The sequence below is a fragment of the Epinephelus moara genome, chromosome 17 (genome assembly GCF_006386435.1).
Source record: "Epinephelus moara isolate mb chromosome 17, YSFRI_EMoa_1.0, whole genome shotgun sequence".
Taxonomy (NCBI): Eukaryota; Metazoa; Chordata; class Actinopteri; order Perciformes; family Serranidae; genus Epinephelus; species Epinephelus moara.
Genome location: NC_065522.1, coordinates 11,453,774 through 11,466,780, shown reverse-complemented (window position 1 = coordinate 11,466,780; position 13,007 = coordinate 11,453,774). Strand labels below are relative to the sequence as shown.

Sequence of the window (13,007 nt, the reverse complement as noted above, 5' to 3'; positions counted from 1 at the left end):
TATTACTATTGTTAGAGGTATCCTTTCAGAAGGAACACAAGCACCATTTGCCAAGGTGACAAGGAAAATCAAACGCAACAAACATGCAAAACGGTCCCATAGTAACAGTGAGGCTACAAAAACACAGCCATGCGCTTCTTACACCCTCTGTTGGCCTAGGGTGGGTGCCTAGGGTATCTCGTCCCATACTGATTGACTCTTTAAGTCTCTAATGCTTAACCAAAATGAATGCAATGTGTCCCAAGGTTGACACTATTAGGTCCCACGTCTCTGGCACTTGTGGAGCAACTACTGTAGTACAGCAAAGGCCCAATCCCATTTCGTGTTTAAATCCCTAAACCTTTTTTCAAGTGCTCCTTTGCCTCTCAGACTGGCATTACAAGGGATAGTGGTTGAAATCTTCCCATAAAATGGGACAGTGCTTCAAGACCCTGATACATCATCAGTATTGTCATCGATGGTAAACAGACATAATTATGCAAAAATAGTATTATCCCACTGACATTTGCCATGGATGCTCGCAATTTGTTCACAACTTAAATTTCACACTATTAATTGATCAAACAAGTTATATAATAAAAAAGAACAAGTTAAATTTCGGGCGTCATATGTCATTAAGGAGAGAATGCGACACAGAAATATGTCAAAATCCCTGACTGCTATGAACAAACCAGCAATAAAAATGTGACATTAGCTAGCTTGTTAGCCGCTGAGACATCAGCATACTACTAGCGTTTTTTAGGGGTTATTTTTTTGTTATTCTTTTTATAAACAAAGGGTCTTCAATACATTGAAACGACTTTAAGCTAAAATATACTGGTTATCATCATTTTAAAATCTTTAATAACGAAGACAATACATTTGTGGCTTTCTTTTGTCGCTTGTGCAGCCATCTTGCCAATGATTTCTCAACACTCTGTTTGAAAAACCTTCATTTGAAGGGCCATGTAACCCTAAACTTCACCCTACCCTACTATCCCAACAAAAATTGGGACACCCTACCCCTGCACAGTAATGTGCAAAATGGAGGGGTAAGGGCTAAGTGCAATGGGCAAGGGGTGTATTGGAACTGAGCCAAAGATATGATCCTTCACTGGCTTCCCTTCCAGTTGGTACCTGTCAAAGTTGTTGATGAAGCACCCCCACCCCACCCCAGTGTCGACTGAAGCACCACAGCTGAGGAGCAAACCCAGCTCACTATGGTGGTGGGTAAGTTTATTTCCCTCGTGCCACAAAGGCGCTACCCCATGTGAGCTTTATTGTGACATAGCTCTTGTCACTACATTCTAAACAGAAAATATTTGTCCTTATATGCATCCCCCTCTGCAGTTTGCCAAAGCATTCTATATTTAACACACTTCCACAAGCGCACATATAGCTTCTGGCTCAGTTAAAATTCCCATCCCTGGCTGTGGCTCTAGCAGAGACCTGGGGATAGGAATGAATCATGTACCGGGGAGCCAAACCTTTAAATCAAACCATCCACCCACACTGAATCGGACCATAGATAACACATGTTCCTGGTTCGGATCCATTTAACACCCCTGAACACTCCGTTAGGCAATGATGAAAACTAGACAAGGTGCAAAGGGTGTGACGCACCATGGGGCACAGATAAAACGTTATAGACATAAGGGAGGGTAAGGGTGAATGGAATTTAGGAGTGGAGCACAGACTGCTGAAAGGATCAGCAAAGGTCAGTCAAGGGAGGTATGGTAATAATAAGAGGAAAAGAAGGGGTAAATGGAAAAGAGGGACAATGAAAGAGGTTGTGGTAAAGAATTAAGATAAGGCGGAACTTGTTAATGGGTATCAAGAGATGTAAACAGGAAACTGAGTAAGGAGGCAGGATAGAAATGGAAGAAATAGGCAAGAGGATGTTGAGGAGGTTGTTATAATGGCCTCCCTCCATAATGATCACTGAGATCCTCCTAATTGGGCAAATCTCTGAGCAGGCACCCAGCACCCTGCTCTGGAGAACAGGTCAGACGGAGAGCAAGAGAGGGAGAGACGGAAGGAAGGGGGAAAACATTTACAGACACAAGGGGGGTGCCATGAAAAGGTTGAGCTATGTGAGTCTAATGAATTGAGGGGTTGTACAAGGGCAGCATTGACCTCCAACTCCCTGCTCCCTACTTGCCTTAATTCCTCTTTCCACGCTCAACAGCTTTCGCTACCCCGTTGTAAATCTACGAGCGGCTGAATCGACTTAAATTTTGAAAAATACATTCGGCTTTGGATGATGACACAACTGAGGCTTAGGGTGACCCAGGGACCTTGTTTGGAACAGTGTGGCCAATAAAAGATGGCTCTGGGTGAGAGAAGGGGAAGAGTGCTCTTTGAGGGCCTCTCCAGAGGACTAATTTATGAGCATCCTGATCAATGGGTTAATTAAGTGGAGAGAGGAGAAAATGGAGAGGGCAGGGGGTGGCCTGAGTGGCCAGTGGTAAAAAAGAAAAGGGGAGGGATGGAAGGCCAAATGGGAGGAGGTTAGGAGGGTGATGACAAGAGGTAGACAGATTTTGGCAGGATGTGGAGCCAACTGTGTGAGTACAATTTGTGCGCTTAACTAAATTGACTGGACCATCCAATAATTCTCTGACGGGAATTTCTTCATGTTGGTGATGATTATGAGCTATCGGCTCACCTAGTTGAATCAATACTACTCCACCTCTTCAGATTTGTCAAAGTCGTGCAAAATAAGATGTCAAGAACACAATCCATGGGGCAGTCTTTCAGAGACCTTTGGAAAATCAATTCAGATATTTACTCGTCAAAAAAAATCTCAAAAGGAGGAATAAACGTGTCAAGCACACGCATCAACCGCACTTACACAAACGCACACGCTTGCAGCTGTTCTGTCTTCCAGAATGTGAAGCACGTTCTCCAGTGAGAGGGATAGAGCTCATCCTTTGAAATGTTTATTCCCCACAAAAGCAGAGAGAGAGAGAGAGAGAGAGAGAGAGAGAGAGAGAAAGAGGCAGTGAAAGAAACAGGGCCAGAAAATCCTGCTGACTTGCAGCCTTCTAAATCGCCGCCCCCTTCTCCTGTTCCCCTTCTTATTTCCAAGTCTCTAGAGTTTAAACCCAAATGGAAAGAGATTGTTTCATGTTGGCACCAGGGGAGTTGTGGTTGCTTTTTTCCCAGGTCTTCATCTTTGCAGAAACCCCCCCATCCCATCACATTCCACTATCTAAAAGCGATACACGTTAACATATATCCCAGAAAAGCAATCTCACCACTCATTAGCCAATACCACTTGCATGTGATCAAGGTTACACTCCCTTACCCTGACTAATTAAGGTGACAAGGCCCAATCGTTCTTCCTCTAATGGTGAGCTGTTCTCTTTACATCCCACCTATACATTCCTGCTTCCTATACTTGTGCTCCTAATCTCCTACATTCCTACTGTGATCGCTTTTGCCCTCTAAAATCTTGAATGTCTTACCACAAAATCCCTTTTCCTCTTTCTTACCCCTTCGGTAAATTCCAGACAGTCAGAAGGGACATATGAAGGGCACTGCACAGGGAAGATGAGTCATTTCCACCAAGATACTGTAGCCTGAGGGTAGCAGATAAGTGCACTCAATAAAGTTCGGTACGAGTCAGAACACTGACATTTATGTTCTCGGTGCTGTGAGCTGCTACCTGTGCAAGTATAGTCCGCGAAAATCTGCTCATGCAGGATGTTTGGCCCAGGAGTGATCCACACAGATTGGAATTTAGCCCCTCTTTCCTGCTACCATTTGTCAGCTGAGGAATTGCTGCAGCCTTGAGAGACAGTGTGAAGAGCCACAGATGAATGATTCAACCAACACGCATTGTTTTCTATGAAGGATGGAGGATACACATGCCGCATCCTTAAATATTAAGAGAAAACAAAGAGGAAGTGCCTTTAGTTAAAACAAATCAAAGGAGAAAGGCGTGCCAAAGGTTTTGAGGCATTTGCTCTTTAGTGTGTGCACAAAAGCAGAACCTTTCACTGTGTGTGTTTGTGTGCACATGTGTGTGTGTCCCTGTTCATCCCGGGGGTTAGTGTTTTCTTTGCTGATTGTGACAATAACAGCGACGATCATTGCCTGCTTGGCATCATCGAGCGCGAAAGTGTAACACTGCCATTCTGGCGCTCATTCATCAATGTCGTGCCTCCGCTTTCGTCCCTAACCAGCACACACACACACACACAAATACACCCAGAAACTAGGAAGAGCCTGTCAAGGAAGAGACATCCTAATTCACTATGTAGGCTTATTCTTTTCATTAGCGTCCGCCATCACGACAGCTAAAGCCCAGCAGCCTAACAATGCATCAACTGGAGCTCGACGGCATACAGAAGTACTCGAAACGCTCCATTTGTTTAGAGGTGGAGAGGTTGAGGCTCAATTCTAAGAGTGAGGTTGAAGAGGTGGCGTGCAACTGTACACACATGCATGCACCTAACCCATCCATTCCTTAACAAGTCATAGCAGTAGAGGAGGTAGTGACTATGTTTCTGAAAACAGCTCACCCAGAGCTCCTCCAAGCAGCACTCATAACAGCGGCAGTAACCCCTGGGAGATCGACAGCAGCGACTGGTATCTCTGCATCCTCAAGTGTCGCCATTAGCCGCCAGCTCTGGCCGTGCCTCAAACCCAACCACCGCAACCCAACGTTACTTAAGTAAACAGATGGACATCAAATGGATAACGGTACGGGACAGCCACCGGCTATGCCGCCATGGAGGCTCATTAAGTTTGACTGACTGAGACACCACACACTAGCACAAGAGGGAAATGTGTGTGTTTTATAACAACCCTTCATCATTATACAGTGCAGCCACGGTGATAACACTCCAGCATGTTGGCCAACACAGCAACTACTGCTGCCGCTTCCTTTGCCAGCATTACCATTCAACCGGTCTTTCTCTAGCTAGTTGTTAGGGCTTCGGCTGACAGCTCATACTAATATGTGCGGTGGTGTGTCAGCCCATACTAATGTGTGTGCAACAGCAGGGATGAGGTAGCATATAGCAGATGTTAAGAGTGCAAAATAGAGATGGTGGTGTTGTAATGTGGCATCCCTCTCCCTCTCTCCCTCTCTCTCTCTCCCTCTCTCCCTCTCTCTCTCTCTCTCTCTCTCTCCCTGTTGTACAGTATGCTCCCTCACAGCTTGCTTCTCCTGTTTGCTCTCCAGCTCGCTACCTCCGCTCTTTTCCATTTCTTGTGACACCCGCGGTCACTTGACTTTCAGAGCACATCCTCTCCTCCTCTCTCTGTATGTGTCTGGGGTAAGAGGGCAGGGATAGCGGCCTGCCTACCTGCATGTCTCCAGACCCGTTGACCCCGGAGCTTGTTTGCGATGCTGAGGGTTTACTATGGAGTGCTCAGGAGGATGTGGCTACTCCTGACCTTGAGATGCTGTCAATACCATAATTCACTCAATTTCTCTGCGTCACCATTGATGGCGAAATATAACAGGCAGCGTGCGCTTGTGAGACAAAGATGCAATGCGGTGCTGTGTATGGGAGACAGCACGAGACTGTAATGAATAACGCAGGGGGAACAAAAAAGAATATTTCATAAACACATTAATCTCCAAAGTTATGTTGCAGTGAGATTTGTGTATAAAATCCCTGGAGTATGAAAAGGGATTGCAGAGGGGTATTAAGGACAAAAACAAAGCACACAGGTAGACTTTCCATGGATGCACCAGAGAAATACAGGGAAGGCACTCAGTATGCCAGAGGGATCAGCTGCACCGCTCAGAGCAACATGGATTCCGACTGTCAGTCAATCTGATTGGCCAGAAAGCAGGATGTATTTAATCCCGGCTGTTGCTGACTCCAGTGCTGTTGATTCCATCAAATCTGTATCACACTTTCTATTCAGGACCTGACTCTGCAACACAGAGGCATGAAATCCCATTCTAGCCTCTATTATGGATGGAATTATTTGTTCAAAAATTCACTCAACAGTGGTTTTAATCTTTGCAGGTTTTCTTGTTGTCAGAGACAACTTGGCGCTGTATCCAACCTCCTGCGCTGTCTCACTCGAGAGGGGAGTTAGCGGTTCGGAGCTGGCCGATGGGTGTTCTGGGTGGCTTCTCACTGTCTCTGTGCCTTCCATTGGCTTTTATCTCTTTGAAGAAAAGAGGAGTAAATGTTCATTGATCTTGGCTGGTGGTCAGCGCGGCTCTAGCGGGAGGCGGAAGGAGTGGCGATGTGAAGGTTGTCGCCGCTGTTGGCTGGAGACTCGGGAAGCGAACATCAGGTTTATTTCGATCAAAATGTATCAGAGAGTGTTCGACCTTGATCTAACCTTAATGAGCCCACAGGGGACACTACGGCACTGCTCGCCTCTGGTTGACTGACGACATGGGCGTTTGAAGACAAACGGAGGAGACGGAGGATGGGATGTTTGGAGGGAGTGTGTGAGGGGAAGGCAGGAGAGACAGGAACAATAAGCGGGGACAAACAAAATGCTGCAATATAAAACGAGAAAGAGGAGGGCTGAGGCAGAGAGAAAGAGAGAGGAAAGATGGAGCTGAGACAAGTAATGGCTCTAACCTCTCGTCTCCATCTTGCACCCCAGAGAGCAAAGATCTCATTCAACAGGCTCAGACAAAGCAGAGAGATGGGCCACTGTGGAGGGACTCTGGGAGACCAGAACTCTAAGAGAATGGCAACAAAACAGACACACTGACAAGCTGCGCAGGGAAGATGGAGGTACTTTGCTCAGAGAACAATCATCAGCAATATGATTTCATCTTCTACCTTCAATAACGCTAATAGAAAATTGCCAGCATTCACTACCACATATGCAAGAACCGCAAAAAAATAACAAAAATAGACATACAGCTTTTGAAGATGTTTTTTTTGCCAGCTGCAAAAATGGAGTAAATAAGGCATGCTAATGCTTAGGTTTGCTTATTTCGAATGGGATAAAATATTTGGGCATAACGATTTCATGACAGGATTCTGCACAGCACCAGAGAACGTTGTTTACTAGGCTTTATCATAAAGGAAAAAATGCAGCCTCCAGCAATTCGGACATTGCAGCAGTCAATATGGTGATGTCAGTTGTTTTTTGATTAATTTTTTGCCGTCTTAATATACACAGACACAAGAAGAAGCACTCATACAAACCAGCGAAAACAAAACAAAAGCTTCAGGTTTAAAATCTTTGCAGGGCTTATCCTTCCAAAAAGATGCTGCCATAGCAACGACACACACTTGCAAAAAAAAAAAAACAGCCAGACTCCCTTTGAACCAAATAAATGAGTCGGCCACAAATGGATGGAGAAGAGAAACAAATGAATGCACAAATGAGGAATAAAGGCAATAAAGGAGTCGTGTGGAGCTGTAATGATTGGTCAATTAATCGATTTTGGGATCGACAGATAATTCATTGCAAACTATGTTGATAATCATAAAACTATGATATTTCCAGCTTGTCAATTGTGAGGATTTGCTGCTTACCTTGGTCTTGCATTATAGTGAATTTAATATTCCTGGGTTTGGAAATGTTTGTTGGAAGTAACAAGACGTTTGATGAGGTCACCTTAGGCTCTAAGATATTGTAACAGGCTTTTCTCACTGTTTTCTAATGCTTTGGGTTGGGTACCAAACTCTGTACTTTTTTTACAGACCAATTTACATCAGTGCTACTGAGTGACGATTCCCGTTAAATCAATCTATACCAAATTTCGGTACCTGGGAGCACATCTGGGTGAGAAAGTGAGCCGAATTCCTGCTGCTAGGTGACCACTGGAGCTGATCACAGCCACTCTAGACAATGGAGGGCGGATAAAAACAGGGTGTGCAGCTGGAACGCGGGGCAGCAGTGAAGGGGGAAACCTTCCCCACATGCCCCAAGCAACAGATACACATTTATTTTAATCTATGCAGCTGTCTGCACCAGCCCCATGCAGGCTCGACTCTTAGCTGTGTCACGTGGGCGTTACCTCGACCTGAAGCATTCATGTAGGCTTCAAGTCTATTTTTCTGGAAATACACACATAAATGTGAGGTTACTGCCAATTAAAAAGGCACTGTTTATATATTTATCTACATTTTGCGACCGAGGCGGAGCAGAGTGTGCTGTCTCTGAAGAGACTAACAGAGCAGCACACCCTGCTCTGCTTTGTAGTCCCATAGACTCTGCATTTTCATCAAGAACCTCGGAGTTTGGATTTATCTTTTACAACTTGAAATACATTTGTGTCATCACAGAGAGAGTAAGGTACCAGAAAAAGGTACTCTTGGGTACTCGTACCAAATTCCAGGTGACAGTACCAGTACTGGTATCGTTATCTATTTAAATGTAAATGATACCCAACACTATTACAAACCAAACAATTCATCGACACGAGGTGTGTCGTAAAGGTGTGCAAATCAGTAAATCAATCAAGGTGTGTAAATCAGTGTGTAAGATTTAGGGATATTTAGTGGCAGACCTGGTAAACGCACTGAGTAAAGTAGTTTCACGTAAAAAAAAACACAACAGTGTTTTTCAAGCAGTGCTTGTTGCGACAGGGGCTTCTAACTACAGTGGCCAATGAAAACGGTAATGGCCCTATCTAGAGCCAGTGTTTGGTTTGTCCAGTCTGGGCAATTGTAGAAATGGGGCAGTGCAACATAGCGATCACCACAAACAAGAACCCACTCTCAATATAGATATAAACTGCTTATTCTAAGGTAACAAATACACAATGATTCTTATTGTTAGTTGTTTTTACACTACAGAATATATACTTATCATATTATATTCCATTTCTGCCAGTATATCCCCCTAAATCCTACACACTGGACCTGTAATTGAGGAAACATTCTACAAAATAATTGCAGCCCTAGAACCATGTAGACTATATGTGGTCTTACAAAAGCATACTGTCTTTGGCGGAGGAGGGAGGTAGTCCAGAAGTGGAATTCATTCAATGGGTAGAGAGCAATAGCCTACACATGACAACAAACATATGGGTGATTACATGGGGAGCCTGGTGCTCAAGGGAGAAGGGGAGGCATATTCCCATTGTGAACAGCTTATTGTCAATTACCAAGCCTTGCCATATAAAAAAAGAGCATCCATTGTGGAGCTATTCCATTTAATCAGCTTTATTTTGTACTGGAGAAGCAGAGAAAAACAGGGTTTGGTGGTGGAGTTTAATAGTATGGCAGATGCAGTCAGAGCAACAGGTACGTGTCAGAGAATCTGCAAAAACATTCAGCATCCACTCATAGAAGGATTCCCAGGGACACAGAATACTGTTACTTCCATAAATTAGCTGTTCATTAACCGTGTGTCTGTCTAACAAGCTGCTTTCAGTCACCTTTTCTAAACAGACCCTTCAAATGTGCAAACAGGTTGTGAAATTATTCAATTTTCCATCAATTATACAACAGCTAACTGTACAGTTTGTCACATTGGAACCTTATTCTCGCTGTCGGGGAAATAAAATGATGCCAGCAGTCCTGAAAATACATTTGTGCGCCTTCAAAGCAATGACTGACACACATAGTTCCCTTCCCCGGCTTCTCGTAACAGAAGGGAGATTTGAACAACAGCGCCTCCCCGAGGACCTGTGTGTTCAGCCAGCCTTGGCTTTACTAATTCATTTCGAGTTTGCTAAACAAACATTTCAAATCACCAGCATTCATCAGACGAGTCTCCAGCTCTCTAGTCAACACGTCAGCTGCCATAATGCTGAAGATTTTTCACACAGATGACACCTCTCACCTAAAATTAGCAGCCACTGCTGTCATCTCCACAGTCAGAAAACATCCGTACGCACTGGGGGACCTGCTGTCACCGATTTATCCACAGTAAAAATAAATAGTGAGGGATAAAATTAGCCGTAAACGGACAGGTAGGGCTTTTAAGGACTGCTAAAGTGTGGTTGTGTGCGATTGTGATGGCTATTTCAAACCACCCTGTCACAACACTAGCCTGCATCTGTTGACTGCTTGGCGACCCGCGCTAGGAGCCATCAATCTACCCGACAAAGCGCTTTAAACGCTTCAGCCCCATCTGCCTCCAGCTTTGCTGCACCTTGCCCAGGATGGATGGCATTGAGCAATGCTTTCAGGGGTCTGCATGCAATTTGCTTGGGACACACACAGAGAAAATGAACAAATTCTCGCATGCAGGGTGCTCAGATACATAAAGTAGTGTGCACAGGCCTCTTTGACAAGGCCACCTGGCATTTATGTTTTGTAAATCAGCCACTGACCCAAAATGAATTAGGATACACCATATTGCACTGCTGCAGAGGATGTCTCCCCCTGTTTCTCCCATTCTGTGTGCATATTCCTCTTTAACACACAAATGCCTGCAATCACTCTACACAATGCATTAGCCTGCCACCTTTATCCCCTTTAAATATCTCCACAGGTCTTCAAAATTTCAAGCCAGCCACCATCCAGATAAATAACAACTCCTCTGTGACAACATCTATTTAGCACAAGGACAGTTGCACATTTTTTCCCCCCGCCTCCATTAAAATGCTTTCTCCCCACAGAGGAGATGTCCCTATCTGCTATATAGGGCAGGCTGGCTGCCTAAACCAAGGAGAGAAGCCGAGCTGAGCTGAGCGGAGCTGCCTTCCCCTTCTCGTCGCCACAGATAAGAACAGAGGTCTTCTTGTCCCTGCTGAATTCTATCATCTAGCAGGCCCTGCCGATCCGAATGCCCCACAACACCAGCCACAGCATATAAATGCGCCCCATTCTTCGTGCTGTGTGTGTGTATGTGTGCATTTATTTGTGTGTGTGTGTGTGTGTGTGTGTGTGTGTGTGTGTGTGGAGGGGAGCATTTAGAGGAATATGTTCTCATGGCCATGGCGTTTCCTGGGTCTTTTGAGTATAAAGCCCCCATGAAGATCATATTAAGTTGAAGGATGATTTTAACTGTTGAAGGGGGACCTTTGTGAGTGTGTGTGCGTTCATCATTTCAATCCCGTCTGCAACACAGGCTGGTTTGCTTGTAAAAATTCCCATTCCACTCCAATTCATTTCATTATTACCCCAGACAATACACAATTAAAGAAGGGCACAATGATTGCCATATGTGCAGTGACTTATCCGGCATTGGTGCAATCTCAGCCAAGCACTTTGATTAATAAGCTACAAATTCTGCATGTTACGAGGACAGAGGAACGAGCTCGGGCTGACTGAATAGCAGCCTCTGTTTCTCTCATTCCACCAGAGGAGCTCCGAGTCCAAGTCCTTATTAATGGTACAGAGGATACATCACTGTTATGAAGGATGCATCGAGTCTGTCACAAATACACATGCAGACAACATACAACAACATGCTGCAAGATCCAACAGATGGGGCAAAAAACTGTTCAAGTACAAGATGTTATTCATTGCAGACATGTTTTGGACAACTCCAAATGTATTTTTTTCAAGAGGCCTGTTGACAACATTGATCTCCATTAATTTTCCAAAAATATATGTTTTAGAAATGACACATGGGCAACAGATATCAAATGTTTGCAAAGAAAAATCCCTCATTTTAGCCCCAATTTGTTGATTGTGATCCTCATTTCTTTACATTTCTTATTGTAGGTGTCAGACATCCCTCGAGCATACACACATACACACACACACACACACACATACACGCATAGTTAAAAATGCTAATTTAATGCAGATTAGGAGAGATGATCAATAGGAACAGTGTGTAACTCGGATTTTTTGGTAAAAACAGTCTCAGTAGAAATTAGCATTGACCATGCAAACCTCAGCCTACCTGTTAATTTGTGATCCACGGGTGCTGGTGGGGTGCCAGATTCCCACTGATGTTTTTTTTCCTGAGATTCCTCCTTCTCCTCCGTGTCCTCTTCACTAAACCTTCCTCCAGCAGCGGTAAATGTCAAGCAAGCAAAAAGTGCTTGTTTCTAAAAAACAAATAAAAAAAACCCACCACCTTCAAAAATGTCCCCCAGACAGCACTGCCTCGTTCAACCCAGGTGGGACTTCATGACTGGAGACAATGACAGTGGAGTCTGAATACCAAAAATAAAGCTACTGCATCACACAGCACATACAGCAGGATATAGTATGGTTCCCCATCCGAACAGCAGGCTCGGCTCAGTCCCCGTCCTCTCCAGCACGCCAATATATTAATTAATTTCCCGGCTGACAGTCCGGTTTGCCTCGGGAAGAATGTCTGTTTTTATCGAGGCCTTAATACGACAAAAATAACCCCAAAATAAGTCGTGTCTGCGGGGTCTCGGCAGATTTGACAGCCGGGAAGTATCACCTGTGTTGACCAATGGTCGCAGCTCCTCAGTGTTTTTTGAGCGTTTCTCTGGGACGTCGTCGATAAATCCTCAATAAATCCCCTCAAGGAGACCTCCGACACCGCAGAGCACCGCTTCGAGTCACGGTGCAAGCTTCGTCTTGCTTCACCTCGTCTCGGTTAACGGCGGACATAGACTGCGCGGTCTTCCGGTAGTCTTGTGCGGGGGAAAGATGCTGCCTCCGTTGCCGCTGCCGCTGCTGCTGTGTGGATGCCGTGACCGCCTCGGCTAGCTGTCGCGCGCCCGCGCACGTGCGCACCCTCGCAAGCACACACGCTCGTTCCCGGCGCGTGACGCGCGCCGCAGTGTCCTCCCTAGCAAGCTGGTCGCCTTGGCAACGCTTTCCTCTGACCTCAATATGGTCGCTTTTTTACTAAAAAAATGTGTCGCGTTTACCTCCGTTTCTGTTACATTGGCGGCGCGCGCTCAAGTTCACTCAGTAGTGGGAGTACGTATTAACCCCACAGTGAGTGTCGCAGGGTCGGTGTCCATCTTCTCACGCAGAGAGATGAGAAAAATTAGTGCTGAGGAGTTTCATTTTTTCGGCATCCCTCTCCTCCTCTCCTCCTCTCCTCCGCTCGCATCCAGCCGGGCAGATCTGCATCAGCATGACGTCAGAAGACGTTAAAGGGATACTAGCCCATTTTTTTTCACCCCCCTCCCCTCACCCACCCCTCCATCCTGCATCTTCCCTCTCCCACTGCCCCTTCACTTTTCACTCAAC

The 13,007-nt window shown here is 45.2% G+C and overlaps 1 protein-coding gene across 1 annotated transcript in view; it reads right to left on the bottom strand.

The window, feature by feature from the left end:
- The window catches only part of nlgn2a (neuroligin 2a), a 240,029-nt gene extending 227,306 nt beyond the window's left edge, over positions 1-12,723 (bottom strand). Inside the window, exon 1 of the mRNA XM_050067150.1 lies at positions 11,731-12,723. The gene's annotated coding sequence lies outside the window, so the exon portion shown is untranslated. The remainder of the gene's footprint in view (positions 1-11,730) is intronic.
- Between the last annotated feature and the right edge of the window lie 284 nt (positions 12,724-13,007).